We start from the raw sequence: 15,887 nt of genomic DNA, 5'->3' as shown, positions 1-15,887 counted from the left end.
TCAAAAGAAAGTTCTTAATGTCTGTTAGATGGTGTGATAATACAATGAACTCAATGTAGGTGAAACAAAATACTTAATTTAATTATTTTCATGTTCATTTTTAAAGTAAGTATAAATGAATGGTCTTAGTCTATAATCTTACTTTTTTTCCCCTGGAATCTTGCCTTCAGTGAAAGAAAAACAAAACAAAACCTAAGTAATCTCATGACTTAAGCAGGAATTGTCATATCATTTTCATAATCCTATAATATTTTTCATAATGCTACAAAAAGAATGATCAGTTTAATTCTACAGTTTTCACACTTTTAATTTTTCAGGTTTGTTTCATCAAAGTGTTGCCTCCCTTACTTGGAAATGTTGTTTCTGGAAAGTGATCATGTTTTGTGGGTGGGAAAAATAAAACGTTAGAAAGCGTTAGAACTTACTGTAAAAACTAGAAATTCATTTTTTACTTAGTAGCCATTGATTAAATCGATTAAATGACTATTGAGTTTTAATTTTATATTTTGTCTTAAAATATATGTTATCAATAAAAGTTATGGATCTTCTAACATTAAAAACTATATCTACCATTAATAGAATAGTTTTATATCACTAAACATCTTATACAGTATCTGAAACATTTTGAACTTCAGTTAGATCTACATCAATATTTGCTTCTTTTACACTACAAATTCCCTTGCAGTAAAGTAGGCTATCTGAATCATACATCATGTCTAATGGTATAATAGGTAGGTGTTCATAGTAATAATAAAACAACTACAGATTATAGCAGGATTTAGAAAGGGCCTTTTTCTTTCTTTTCAGATAGTCACACTTTTGTTCATTTTCAGAATTAAAAACACAGTGGGTTTTTAAAGCCAAATATAATTTAAAATAAAGTCTTGCATTTTTTCCCTCAGATCTGATCTGGGAATGGACAGACCCCAAGTGGGAAAGAATTAGACCTTTTGAATTTTTCTTGGGGAGAGCACAGGGCATTTGAAAACTTCTGATATTTCTCATCTGATCTGGGTTTGTGTCACCAAAATACTGTTGCTTTTCACTCTGTCCTTCTATAGGGTCAAGCATATTTGTGCAGCCAAATGTCATTTCATAGGAAAAATCAAATGCAATTTGGTGAGAATTTCTAGAGAAGAATGAATTCAATCTGGTGTGGAATTGACAAAGCACAATGATTAAAACAAACGCTATCCAGTGCCCTGTGCATGCCATTGTAATGTCTAAAAATGATTGCTTTTTTTAGAGAAATACAATGGTTGTACCTCAGAGGTGACAAAAATTATTCTCTTTCCCTTTTCTCTTGGTAAAGCTTTCTTTCAGAGGGGAAATGAATCTCTATTATGTCTCAGTGATCAGGGAGAGACACCCTTCTGCCAGAGCTAAATGGCTGAGGATGTCAGTAATATTGACTGAGCAAATTGGATTCATGGAACTGATATATTCAACACTGAATATTCAAAGGAATATCATGACTTTGTAACATGTATGTTTATCAGATCCTGTGTTACAGAGGCTTGCTATTGGTTTCATCAGCACTGCTATGGTTGGCATATGGGTTGAATGTGTCCCTGAAAGGTTTGTGGGCTGGAAGCTTGGTTTCCTGTGTTGCAATTTGAGAGGTGGTGGGATCTTTAATAGAGAAGGCCTAATGAGAGGTCTTTGGAAGTGCTTGGAAGGAAGTAACATAGTTTCAGGAGACCTGTCAGATCCCAAGAGAATGGATTGTTATAGCAGAACGAGATTGGCCCCCACCCCTGGCTTTCTTCTCATCATATGATCTCTCTCACACATGTATTTCCTTCATGATGCTGTCCATCAGATAATGTACCCAGTAGGGACCTCACTAGATGATAAACTAACACAGCAGCCCAGTTTGGGACTTCACCCTCTAAAACTGTGAGCTAAATAAACCTCTTTTGTTTCAGCATCAGCTATTTGTCATAATAACAGAAAACAAACTATTACAAGAACCAACCCAAGGGTTTGATAGCCTAGAGCAATGATGGCGAATCTTTTAGAGCTTTCATTGATACAAACAGCCCTCTGCAGCACATGTACCATAGGTTCACCACCACTGGCCTAAAGTTAGCTTGGTTTATGGATGGATCCCAGTGATGGGGAGTTCAACAACACAAGTGAGTACCTTAGATGTCCAGCATGATGTCTCTCACTTAGACTTTTATTCAAGTAAAAGTGCAAGACCATTACAAGAATAGATGCAGCCCTAATAGATCTTTTTGGGTCCATTCCGCTTAGTTACTTGGATATCAGACTCACTCAGTGCAAGGTTTTAAAAGACTGAAAATTGTTTTAATTAATCAGTGTTAACAACAAAATGGTTTATATATCCATTGCATAACAGTACTATTCAGTTGTAGGTGCTTAGTAAATATTTGTTGAATATAGCATTATAGGCTGTACATGCAGGTGAAGCTCCTCTTCTTCTAAGCTATAACTCTGTGGCGATAGAGATCACACTTACTATGTTTATCGCCGTGAACTAGATGCAGGCTCCAGTTTAGTCACCAATATTGAAAAAAATGTGCAATTGTTCCTTACTGAATACATTTTTAAGATATAAACTACTGCCACAAGATTTATGCTGTCATCCTTCCCTTCTTATTTATGAGGAAACTGAGTTCTCAAGACAAAAATGAAGAGCCATATTCTAGAGGATTGAGGTATGATGTAGGAGCCAACTCATCCTCTGGGTTTGAGTACTTAGACTAAAGCATGCCATGAAATATTTGCACATTTGGACTGCTCTCTTTTGGTCCATTTACGATCCATCATTTTTAATTTATATTTTTAGCGACACATAATAATTTTACATATTTGTGGATATTTCTGTGTGATGTTTCAATTCATGTATACAATGTATAATGATCAAATTAGGGTAATTAGCATATCCGTCACCTAAAATATTATCATTTCTTTGTGCTAGGACCATTCAATGTGCTCTGTTGTAGTGATTTTGAAATATACAATAGGGGCCCGCCCACGCCATGGTGAGGTCTGCTTAGCCGCGTGGGTGCCTTTCAAGGCCCATTGCTCGACGCCCCGCCCCCGTGCGCCCATGGCCTTCTGGCTTTTCTACTACCTGGTCCCACACTACAGAGACACAGGAGATGATAAAGACCCTTGTCCTGAGCACCGCAAGATAGAGCAGAAGTTAGTAACAGAAAGAGGGCTTCTCAGGCTCCTCAATGAAAACTGAAGCTCAGCAGAAAAGTAAAGAGAATCTCTACAATAAAGGCACATCACACCACTGTACTTGGTCTGCTGCTGGCTTGCTGAGACTCATTGACTCTTATATGCACATGGATTCCTACGTTGCCTACTGTGACAGCAGAGACATACCCTGAAGGAGGCCCATAATTTCTAGTGCTATTTGCAAAAAAGAAAAAAAATTTTTTTCTCCTATTTTCAATTCTTAATTTTTACTTTCTCTCTACTCTTCAAAGTTTTACTTTTCTTTCTTTTATCTTTTTTTCCCTCTCTCTCACTCATTCTCTTGCTGTCCCACATTGCTCATCTCCCCATTTGTTCCTTTCTGCACTGAATTCGGATTTCTCCCTTATTGTGTTTTTCTTCTCTTTTTCCTTCTCTTGATTATCATTAGGTTTAAAGGTAAGTAAATTTGGTATCTAGCCTCCCTGTTGCTGTTAGGTGATTCTATTCACATCTTTTCTCTTTCATTCTGCCATTTTGTCTTGCCTTTAACAACTTCTTAGAGTTTGTGTGATCTTTCTGTCTTCGGGCCTCACTGCTAATCTTACCTGTTCTTTCTACCTGTCCCTCCCTCCCCAACTCCTTTTAACTCCCCACCCTGAAGGGGAAAGATGCTATATTGAAGAGCTTATTCATTATAAACTTATGTTAGGTTGGTCCTCAGTTTTAATTTAATTCACATAGTTAAAATTGATAGATTAATAACTACCACAAATTGTCATTTTCTAAGCTGTGCTTGATGCTATGGTATTGCTGACTATGTCTTTTGGGCTAATATGCTGTGATTGATCCAATTAGTTTTCCTTCCTGGTATAAGGAAAATAAAATAGCCTCAGAGTCATTTTCCTACCTGGTATAAGGAAAATAAAATAGCCAAACACAAGCTATATCTAGAAGACAACTCTGAAAAGCAATCATTCCACAAGGGTACTAAACACAAGCAATAAAGATACCTACATTAAGCAATTTTGAAATATCAACCCAGGAATTAAACCAAGGACAGTACCAAAAGCAAAAATGAGAAGACACTTAAGGAAGGCACAAACACAGGCTTCCATGCCACAAAAAGGAAATTCTGGGGGAAATGAGGTGGAAAAGTCTGACAAGCCACCACTTGGACACCCTGAACTGGTAGCACAGGAAGTAACAAAGCAGATGCATGAGGCTATAGAAGAATTCAAAGCAGAAATAATCTCCCAGATAAATACAGACATGGGGAGCAGAATGAAAGACATGATTAGAAGGTCTAGAGCAGAAAAAGATAAGAAAATAGATGAGATCAAAAACATGCTTCCTGGAAGCCATGAGGCCCAACATAAGAAAGAAATGGAATCCATAAAACAGATTTAAACAGATATTCAAGAGATTAAAAACTCCATTGAGAGCATGCAGAGCAGACTAACAGAATCTGAAGACAAAATATCAGATATAGAAGACAGGATTGCAGTTAAGGACCATGAAAACAGAGATTTCTTAAAGATAATAAGGGACTATGAGAAATCAATCCAACAGCTGCTAGATGATGCAAAGAAGAATAACATAAGATTCATAGGAGTCCATGAAAAAACAGGAGAAAGTACAATTGACATAAAAAAAACCTGTTCACAGAAGTAATAGTAGAAAACTTCTCAGACAGAGGTGGAGAATTGGATGTACAGACAAGTGAGGCATATAGAACTCCAGCCAGCCATGACCAAAAAAAATCTACACCTAGACATATAATAGTCAAGATCCCAGAAACCCAACAGAAGAACAAAATTCTATAGGCAGTGAGAGAAAAGAAACAAATCACCTGCAAAGGAAAGCCCATCAGAATCATGGCAGACTTCTCAACACAAACCCTAAAATCAAGGAGAGCCTGGAGTGAAGTATTTCAAGCCCTAAAAGAAAATAACTTCCAACCTAGACTGTTGTATCTGGCAAAATTATCTTTCAAAATCGATGGGGAAATTAGATACTTTCATGACAAAGAACACCTGAGAAACTTCATGAGCACCAAACCAGCACTCCAAACAATTTTAAGCAATATTCTAGAAAAAGACAAGGAAGGTCACAACTCCATAAGGCCCAGCAGAGAGAAGGCACCATGCAAAGTAAGACACTAAAGCGAAAGGGGGGAAAGTAAGAAATAAAAGAGCTAACAAGAGTAAAACATCATGACAAGGATTAGTCAGTATCTCTCATTTATAACTATCAATGTTAATGGTCTCAATTCACCAATCAAAAGAAATAGACTGACAGAATGGATTAAGAAGCAAAATCCAGCAATATGCTGTATACAAGAAACACACCTAACTCAAAAGGAAATCCATAGACTGAAAGTAAAAGGATGGAAAACAGCTCTCCATGCCACAGGAAACCAGAAGAAAGTAGGCGTAGCAATCTTATTTGCAGACAAAGTAGATTTCAAACCAAAACTAATTAAGAGAGACAAAGATGGTCACTACATCCTTGTGAAAGGAACAATCCAAGAGGAAGAGATGACAATCCTAAATATATATGCACCAAATACAAATGCCCCCAACTATACAAAACAAACATTAATGGACATGAAAAACCAAATAAGCACTAATGCAATTGTAGTGGGGGACCTCAACACACCTCTATAACAAATAGACAGATCATCTAGACAAAAAGTTAACAGGGAAATTCTAGAACTGAACCAAGCTATTGAACAAATGTACTTAATAGATGTTTACAGAGTGTTCCACCCCACAAAATCAGAATACACATTCTTTTCAGCTGCACATGGGTCATTCTCCAAAATAGATCACATGCTAGCTCATAGGACATATCTAAGAAAATGTAAAAGAATCAAAATTATCCCCTGTATATTACCAGACCATAGTGCAATACAATTGGAGATCAATAACATAAGAAACCACAAAACTCCCACAAAAACATGGAAATTGAACAACACCCTCCTGAACAACCAATGGGAGACAGAGGAAATTAAAGAAGAAATTAGACAGTTTCTACAAGTAAATGATAATGCCAGTACAATATACAGGAATCTGTGGGACACAATGAAAGCAGTTCTATGTGGGAAATTCATAGCAGTGAATGCCCATATTAGGACAACAAAGAGAACGCAGTTAAATAACCTAATGGAGAACCTCAAGCTCCTAGAAAAAGAAGAGCATAACAAACCCCACGCTCATACAAGAAAGGAAATTATAAAGATCCGAGAAGAAATCAATGCAATGGAGACTAAGAGAATGATAAAAAAAATCAATGAATCAAAGAGTTGGTCTTTTGAAAGAATAAATAAAATCAATAAACCTTTAGGCAACCTTATCAAAAAAAGGAAAGAAAAGGCTCAAATCCATGCAATTAAGAATGAAAAAGGTGAAGCCACAACAAATCCAGCAGAAATTCAGAGAATCATCAATACCTACTTTGAGAACCTGTACTCTAATAAAATGGAAAACACAGAAGAAATGGACAGATTCCTAGATACATATGAATTGCCAAAATTAAATGAAGAAGATATAGAAATTCTAAACACCCCAATAACAATGAGTGAAATTGAAAATGAAATAAAAAACTTACCAACAAAGAAAAGCCCAGGTCCTGATGGCTTCACTACTGAATTCTACAAGCCATTTAAAGAAGAACTATTGCCATTACTCTTTAAACTCATCAAGGAAATTGAAAGGGAAACAAGGCTTCCAAATTCATTCCTGGAAGCAAGTGTTACTTTGATCCCCAAACCAGGGAAAGACCCAACCCAAAAAGAGGACTACAGACCAATATCCCTAATGAACATAGATACAAAAATCCTCAACAAGGTACTGGCAAACAGAATACAGAGGGTCATCAAGAAGATCATACATCCTGACCAAGTTGGATTTATCCCAGGGATGCAAGGATGGGTCAACATCCATAAATCAATAAATGTAATACACTATATTAACAGAGTCAAAGACAAAAACCACATGATCATCTCAATAGATGCAGAAAAAGCATTTGACAAAATCCAACACCCATTCATGAAAAAACGCTACAGAAAATTGGAATAGAAGGGCTTTATCTCAAACTGATTAAGGCTATCTATGAAAAACCAACAGCCAACATCATACTAAATGGTCAAAAACTGAAAACTCTCACGCTAAAATCAGGAACAAGACAAGGATGCCCACTATCACCACTCCTATTCACTATTGTTCTGGAAAAATTAGCCATAGAAATTAGAAAAGAGAAAGAAATAAAAGGAATAAAGATAGGAAAGGAAGAAGTTAAACTGTCATTATTTGCTGATGATATGATACTTTATATAGAAGATCCAAAAAACTCAGTCAAAAGTCTGCTAGACCTAATTGACAGATTCAGTAGAGTAGCTGGATACAAGGTCATCACTCAAAAAACAATAGTCTTCTTATATGCAAATAGCAGACCCATTGAGAGAGAAATTTGAGAAATAATTCCTTTTGCAATAGCATCTAAAAAAATGAAATATCAAGGAATCAAACTAACAATGGAAGCAAAAGACCTCTACACCAAAAACTACAGCTCTCTGAAAAAGGAGATTGAAGAGGATATAAGAAAATGGAAAGATATCCCTTGTTCCTGGGTAGGAAGGACCAATATAGTGAAAATGGTCATACTTCCAAAACTACCATATAGATTCAATGCAATGCCAATTGAAATGCCAACAATATACTTCACAGAACTAGAGAAAATAATCCAAAAATTCATTTGGAAGCAGAAGAAACCTAGAATAGCAAAAGTAATTCTAAGCAATTCTAGGTAACAGAGACATGGCTGGGGGTATCACAATCCCCAACTTGAAACTATACTACAAAGCTACTGTGATAAAAACAGCATGGTACTGGCAAAGAAACAGACCTGAAGATCAGTGGAACAGATTAGAAGATGCAGAAACAACTCCAGACATACTCAGCCACCTCATCTTTGACAAAAGTGCCAAGCACCCTCACTGGAGGAAAGATAGCCTATTTAATAAATGGTGTTGGAAAAATTGGATTTCAACCTGCCAAAGATTAAAACTAGACCCATACCTATCACCACGCACTAAACAAAGATCAAAGTGGATTAAAGGTCTAAATATTAAGCCAGAAACACTAAACTTGCTGGAAGATAAGTTAGGTAGAACTCTTGATGACATTGGCATAGGAAAAGACTGTATGAACAAAACCTCAATAGCACAGGAACTAGCACAAAGAATCAACAACTGGGATCTCATCCTATTAAAAAGCTTCTGCACTGCAAGAGAAACTACCAGCAGTATGAAGAGACAACCCACAATGTGGGAAGAAATATTTAGCAGCTGCACCCCAGACAAAGGTCTACTGTTGAGAATATACAAAGAACTAAAAAAAATCAGACCTCTCAAATTCAAAGACCCAGTTCAAAAATGGGCATCTGAAATGAACAGACATTTCTCAGACAAAGAAGTAAAAACAGCAATTAAATACATGAAAAAATGTTCAACATCACTGGTCATTCGAGGGATGCAGATGAAAACAACACTGAGATTCCACCTCACCCCACAAAGATTGGCTTCTATCAAGAAATCAACCAATAACAAATGCTGGCAGTGGTGTGGAGAGAAAGGAACCCTTCTCCATTATTGGTGGAAATATAGATTGGTGCAACCACTGTGGAAATCAGTATGGAGATACCTCAAAGAACTGGGACTACAGGTCCCATTTGACCCAGCTATTCCCCTACTGGGAATCTTCCCCAAAGAATTAAAAGAATCATACCACAATGATATATGTGCACCTATGTTTATAGCAGCACAGTTTGTAATAGCTAAAGCTAGGAAACAGCCCAAGTGCCCATCGACTGGAAACTGGATAAAGAAGGTATGGTTTTTCTATAAAATGGAGTACTACTCAGCCATAAAGAACGAGAAACTAGAGACATTTATAGCTAAATGGATGCATATTAAGGCCATACTCTTAAGTGAAATAAATAGGACACACATGTGCCAATACCGAATAGTTTCTCTAGTGTGAGAAATTGAAAGTGTAAATAAGGATGAAAATGATTAAAATGAATAATTGATAATTTGAAATAGGAAAACGTCCAAGGGTTAGGAGATGGTGGCAGGGGAAGGGGAAAGGGAAGAAGGGAAAGAAAAAATTATGAGAAAGAAAAAAAATGGAATCAAATTGTGTGTAAATAGAGAAGGGTGGAGGGGGTAAAGGGTGAGCAGGTAATGGGAGAAAAAATAAAAACTAAGATACATCATGTTCTGGTACAAACACCCAATGATAAATGTAAATGTATTTTATACCAAAAATGTACCAATAAATATATATATAAATTTTAAAAAGAAATATACAATAAATTATTAACTAGAGTCACCCTTCTGTGCTACAGAATGCTAGAATTTATTCCTCTTGACTGTATTCTGTATCCAGTAATCAACTTCTCCCCAGATTCCTGTACTTCCCTGTCTCTGGAATCATTATTCCACTCTCTATATCTATGAGAACAACTTGTGGAAGGAACTCATATTTTCCACATGTGAGGGACAAAACATAGTATTTGTCTTTCTGTGCTTGGCTTATCTCACTTAACACAATGTACTAAAGGCTCAATGATGTTGGTGAAAATGACTAGATTTCAATCTTTTATGGCCAGGTAATATTCTAATATATATTCATGCCACATTTTCTTTGTTCGTGTGTCTCTTATTGGACATTTAGGTTGCTTCTATATCTTGGCTGGTGTGAATACTGCTGCAATAAATATGGGAATAAAGATATATCTTCAACATACTAATTTCTTTTCCTATGGATATATACCCAGTGATGGAATTGCTGGATCATATGTTCTATTTTTGGTTTTCTGAAGGACCTCTACACTGTTTTCAATAATGGCTGCACTGATTTATCCTCCCAAGAGTGGAGTATAATATCTAAGAGTTCTCTTTTCTCCGAAACCTCTCCAGCATTATGTTTCATCTTCTTGATAATAGTCATTTCAACTAGGATGGGATGATATTCCATCTTAATATTAATTTGTGTTTACTTGTTGATTAGTAATGTTGAGTATTTTTCATGTACTTATTGGCCATTCGTATGTCTTCTTTTGAGAAATATCTATTTAGATCACTTGCCAAATTTTTAAAGTACATTATCTGTGAGTTGTTTGTTTTTGCTTTTGTGTTCCTTATGTACCCTGAATATTAATATCTTGTGAGATGAACAGTTTGCAGAAGATTTTTGGTTTGACTTAATCCTATTGTTTATTTTTGCTTTTCCCCCCTGTGTTTTTAAGGTCTTATCCAAAAAAATCTTTGCCCATACCAAATTCTTAAGTCTTTTTTTTCTTCTAGTATTTTCATACTTTCATGACTTATTTGTGCTGAGAAGTAAGAATCAAGTATTATTCTTATACATATGGAAATCTATTTTTCCCAGCATCATTATCAAAGAGATTGTTCTTTATCCAACGTATGTTCTTGGTGCATTTGTTGAAAGTCATTTTTCCATTTATATGTGTATTTGCTTTGGGGTTTTTCATTCTGTTCCATTCGTCTATGTGTCTGTTTTATACTTGTTTTGGTGACTAGAGCTTTGTTGTATATTTTGAAGTCAGTTATTGTGGTGCCTCTAATTTTGTTGTCTATGTTCAGAATTTCATTGGCTATTTAGGGGCTTTTGTGGTTCTTTATGAAACCCAGAGACACCTTATTGTATTATTATTTTCTTTTAGCTCTATCTCTACCCCCAACCCCCACCTAATCCACTTAATACTCTAGAGAAGGGTTTCTCAGCCTTGGTACTCTGGCATTTTGGCTCAGGGAACTCTTTTTTATTTATTTTTTCATTAAATTCTTTTGTTGGTACATTTAAGATATACAAAATATTTACATTTCTCATTGGGAACTTGTACCTTTACATGATGTATCTTGGTTCTTATTTTTTCCCCATTCCTGACCCACCCTTCACCTCCTCCACCCTTCCCTATTTATAAAGACTTTGTTTCCTTTTTTTCCTTTTCTCATTATTTTTCCTTTCCTTTCTTTCCTTTCCACTACTCTTCCCACTTCCTCTACACCTTTAGACCTTTTCTTCCTATTTTGCATTATCAATTACTCATTTTAACCATTGGTACATTTTAGGTATACAATATAATGACATTTATAATTGGAAATTTGCACCATTACATAGTCTCTCTTGGTTCTTATTTTTCACCCTTGCCCAGCCCTCCCTTCAACCCCTCCATTCCTCCTTATTTACAAAGATTTTGTTCCTATTTTTTCCATTTTCTCATATTAATCCCATTCCCTTCTATCCTTTCCCCTAGCCCTCCCACTTCCTTCCCCTTTGCCCCTTTTCTTCCTATTTCGCATTACCTATTGTACATTTAGTCCTTATTTACACTTTCAGTTTCTCACACCAGAGAAACTATTCGGTATTTATTCATGTGTGTCCTATTTATTTCACTTAAGAGTATCACCTCAATGTGCATCCATTTAGCTATAAATGTCTCTAATTTCTCATTTTTTATGGCTGAGTAGTACTCCATTTTATTTTAAAAAACCACATTTTCTTTATCCAGTCTCCAGTTGATGGGCATTTGGGCTGCTTCCAAGTTTTAGTAATTACAAATTTTGCTGCTATGAACATGGGTTGCGCATATATCACTGTGGTATGATTCTTTTAATTCTTTGGGGAAGATACCCAGCAGGGAAATAGCTGGGTCAAATGGGTCTTCCAGTCCTAGTTCTTTGAGATATCTCCATACTGATTTCCACAGTGATTGCACTATTCTACACTCCCACCAGCAGTGGAGCAGGGTTCCTCTTTCTCCACAGCCCCGGCAGCATTTGCTATTGGTTGATTTCATGATAGCAGCCATTCTTTCTGGAGTGAGGTGGAATCTCAGCATTGTTTTCACTTGGATCTCTTGAATGACCAGTAATGTTAAACACTTTTTCATATGTTTATTTGCTATTTCTACTTCTTTGTGTGAGAAATGTCTGTTCATTTCAGATGCCCATTTTTGGATTGGGTCTTTACATTTGGTAGGTCTGATTTTTTTAAGTTTCTTATAGATTTGAGATAGTAGACCTTTGTCTGAGGAACAGCAGATAAAAATTTTTTCCCACATTGTGGATTGTCTCTTCATACTGCTGGTGGTTTCTCTTGCTGTGCCAAAGCTTTTTAATAAGAAGAGATACCACTTGTTGATTGTTTGTGCTAGTTCATAGGCAACTGAGATTTTGTTCATAAAATCTTTTCCTACACCAATGTCTTCAAGAGTTCTACCGAACCTCTTTTCCAGGTGATTCAGAGTTTCTAATTTAATATTTAGATCCTTAATCCATTTAGATTTTAGTTTAGTGCATGGTGAGAGATATAGGTCTAGTTTTAATCTTTGGCAAGTTGAAACCCAATTTTTCCAGCACCATTTATTAAAGAGGCTATCTTTCCTCCAGTGAGAGTGTTTGGCTCCTTTATCGAAGATGAGATGGCTGAGTGTGTTTGAAGTTGTTTCTGCATCTTCTAATCTGTTCCACTGGTCCTCAGGTCTGTTTCTTTGCCAGTACCATGTTGTTTCTATCACAGTAGCTTTGTAGTATAGTTGCAGGTTGGGGATTGTGATACCCCCTACCATGTCTCTGTTACCGACAATTGCTTTTGCTATTCTAGGTCTCTTCTTGTTCCAAATGAATTTTTGGATTGTTTTCTCAAGGTGTGTGAAGTATGCTGCTGGGATTTCAATTGGGATTGCATTGAATCTATATAGCAGTTTTGGAAGTATGGCCATTTTCACTATGTTGATCCTTCCTACCCAGGAGCAAGGGATGTCTTTCCATTTTCTGATATCATCTTCAATCTCTCTTTTCAGAGTGCTATAGTTTTCAGGGAAAATTTCTTTGATTTCAATTGTTTGGTTGATTCCTAGGTATTTCTTTTTTTTGGATGCAATTGTGAAAGGAATTATTTGCCCTATTTCTCTCTCAGTGAGACTGTCATTCGTGTAGAGGAAAGCTATTGATTTTTGTGCATTGACCTTGTATCCAGCAACTCTACTAAATTTGTTTATTAAGTCTAGAAGACTTTTGGTGGCATTCTTGAGGTCTTCTATATAGAGTATCATATCATCTGCAAATAATGACAATTTGACTTCTTCATTTCCTATCTTAATTCCTTTTATTTCTTTCTCTTGTCTAATTGCCATGGCTAATGTTTCCAAAACTATATTGAACAAGAGTAGTGATAGTGGACATCTCTGTTTTGTTCCTGATTTTAGTGTAAAGGATTTCAGTTTTTGACCATTTAGTATGATATTGGTTGTTGGTTTTGCATAGATGGCTTTTATCAGATTGAGGTAGAGACTGTCTATTCTAATTTTTTGTAGAGTTTTTATCATAAATGCATGTTGGATTTTGTCAAATGCTTTTTCTGCATCTATGGAGATAATTATATGGTTTTTGTCTTTGACTCTATTGATATGATATATTACACTGATTGATTTGTGTATGCTTAACCATCCCTCCATCCCTGGGATGAATCCCACTTGATCAAGGTATATGATCTTCTTGATGATCTTCTGCGTTCTATTTGCCAGGATCTTATTAAGGACTTTTGCATCTATGTTCATTAGTGAGATTGGCCTATAGTTCTCTTTTTCAGTTGTGTCATTCTCTGCTTTGGGGATCAAGGAGATGCTTGCTTCCAAGAATGAATTTGGGAGTATTGCTTCCCTTTCAATTTCATTGAAGAGTATAAACAGTAGTGGCAGTAGCTCCTCCCTAAATGTCTTGTAGAATTCAGCAGTGAAGCCATCAGGACCTGGGCTTTTCTTAGTTGGAAAGTTTTTAATTACATTTTCAATTTCATTGATTGATATTGGGTTGTTTAGAATTTTTAGGTCTTCTTCGTTCAACTTTGGTAATTCATATGTATCTAGGAATCTGTCCATTTCTTCTGTGTTTTTTATCTTATTGGCATATAGGTTCTGGATGTAGGTATTGATGATCCTCTGTATTTCTGCTGAGTCTGTTGTAATTTCACCCTTTTCATTCCTAATTGTATGGATTTGGGCCTTTTCTTTCCTTTTTCTGATAAGGTTGGCTAAGGGTTTGTCAATTTTATTGATTGTTTCGCAGAACCAACTCTTGGCTTCATTAATTTTTTGTATTTTTCTCTTAGTCTCCATTGCATTGATTTCTGCTCTGATCTTTATAATTTCTTCCCTTGTATGAGCTTTGGGTTTCTCCTGCTCTTCTTTTCCTACAAACTTGAGGTTCAGCATCAAGTTTAATTGGGCTCATTCTGTTTCCCTAATATGAGTATTCACTGCTATGAATTTCCCTCATAAGATGCTTTCATTGTGTCCCCAAAATTCCAATATGTAGTACATTCATTGTCATTTAATTGAAGGAACTGTCTGATTTCTTCTTTAATTTCCTCTGTGACCCATTGGTTATTCAGAAGTGTGTTGTTCAATTTCCATGTGTTTATGATGCTTTTGTGGTTTCTTTTGCTATGGATCTCCAATTTCATCACACTATGGTCTGATAATATACAGGGGATAACTTCAATTCCTTTGCACTTACTTAAACATGTTCTATGAGCAAGTATATGGTCTATTTTGGAGAACGACCCATGTGCAGCTGAGAAGAATGTATATTCTGATTTTGTGTGGTGGAACACTCTGTAAACATCTGTTAAGTTCATTTGTTCAAGAGTTTGATTGAGTTGTAGTATTTCATTACTTATTTTTTGTCAAGTTGATCTATCTGTTTGTGACAGTGGGGTATTGAGGTCCCCCATTACTATTGTATTAATGCATATATGACTTTGCATGTCTGTTAGTATTTCTTTTATATAGTTGGGTGCACTAGTGTTTGGTGCATAGATATTTATGATTGTCATGTCTTCCTTTTGGATTGTTTCCTTTACAAGGATGTAATGTCCTTCTTTGTCTCTCTTAATCAGTGTTGGTCTGAAATCCACTTGGTCTACAAAGAGGATAGCGACTCCTGCTTTTTTTTTGGGTCTCCATCACATGGAGTGTTGTTTTCCACGCTTTAACTTTCAATCTATGAGTTTCTTTTTGAATTAAGTGTGTTTCTTGTATGCAGCATATTGTTGGATTTTGCTTCTTGGCCCGTTCTGCCATTCTATTTCTTTTGATTGCTGAATTGAGACCATTAACATTAATGGTTATAACTCATATGTATTGACTTATCATTGTCATGACTTTTTCCTTCTGTTGGATTCTCCCCCTTTGCATTTAATTTCTTGTTGTTCCCACCAGATTCATTCTGTTGTGCTTCCTGGGGTTGTGATCCTCATTGTCTGTTCTTAGGATATTGTCTAAATTTTTTTGGTGTGGTAGTTTGTTATTCATGAAATTCCTAAGGTGCTCTTTGTCATGAAAGTATCTTATTTCTCCATCCATTTTGAAAGATAGTTTTGCAGGGTACATCAATCTGGGTTGGAGGCTGTTTTCCTTTAGGGCTTGGAATATGTCACTCCAAGCTCTTCTTGCCTTGAGGGTTTGCGTTGAGAAGTCTGCTGTGATTCTGATGGGCTTTCCTTTGTGTGTGATTTGTTTCTTTTCTCTAACTGCTTGTAGAACTTTGTTCTTCTGTTAAGTTTCTGGAATCTTAACAATTATATGCCTATGTGTAGATTATTTTTGATCAAGTCTATTTG

General features: G+C 36.0%; 1 protein-coding gene across 3 annotated transcripts in view; it reads left to right on the top strand.

Annotated features, from left to right (window-relative positions):
- Window positions 1-15,887, top strand: part of LOC101699615 (spermatogenesis-associated protein 31A6-like) — a 791,892-nt gene that overhangs the window by 751,976 nt on the left and 24,029 nt on the right. The gene's annotated exons all lie outside the window — the stretch shown is intronic.

Source organism: Heterocephalus glaber, unplaced genomic scaffold (assembly GCF_053883595.1).
Source record: "Heterocephalus glaber isolate CG9 unplaced genomic scaffold, H.glaber_assembly_v1.0 deba00001606, whole genome shotgun sequence".
Lineage (NCBI taxonomy): Eukaryota > Metazoa > Chordata > Mammalia > Rodentia > Bathyergidae > Heterocephalus > Heterocephalus glaber.
Note: the sequence above shows the minus strand (reverse complement) of the source record. Positions and strands in the feature narration are given on the sequence as shown.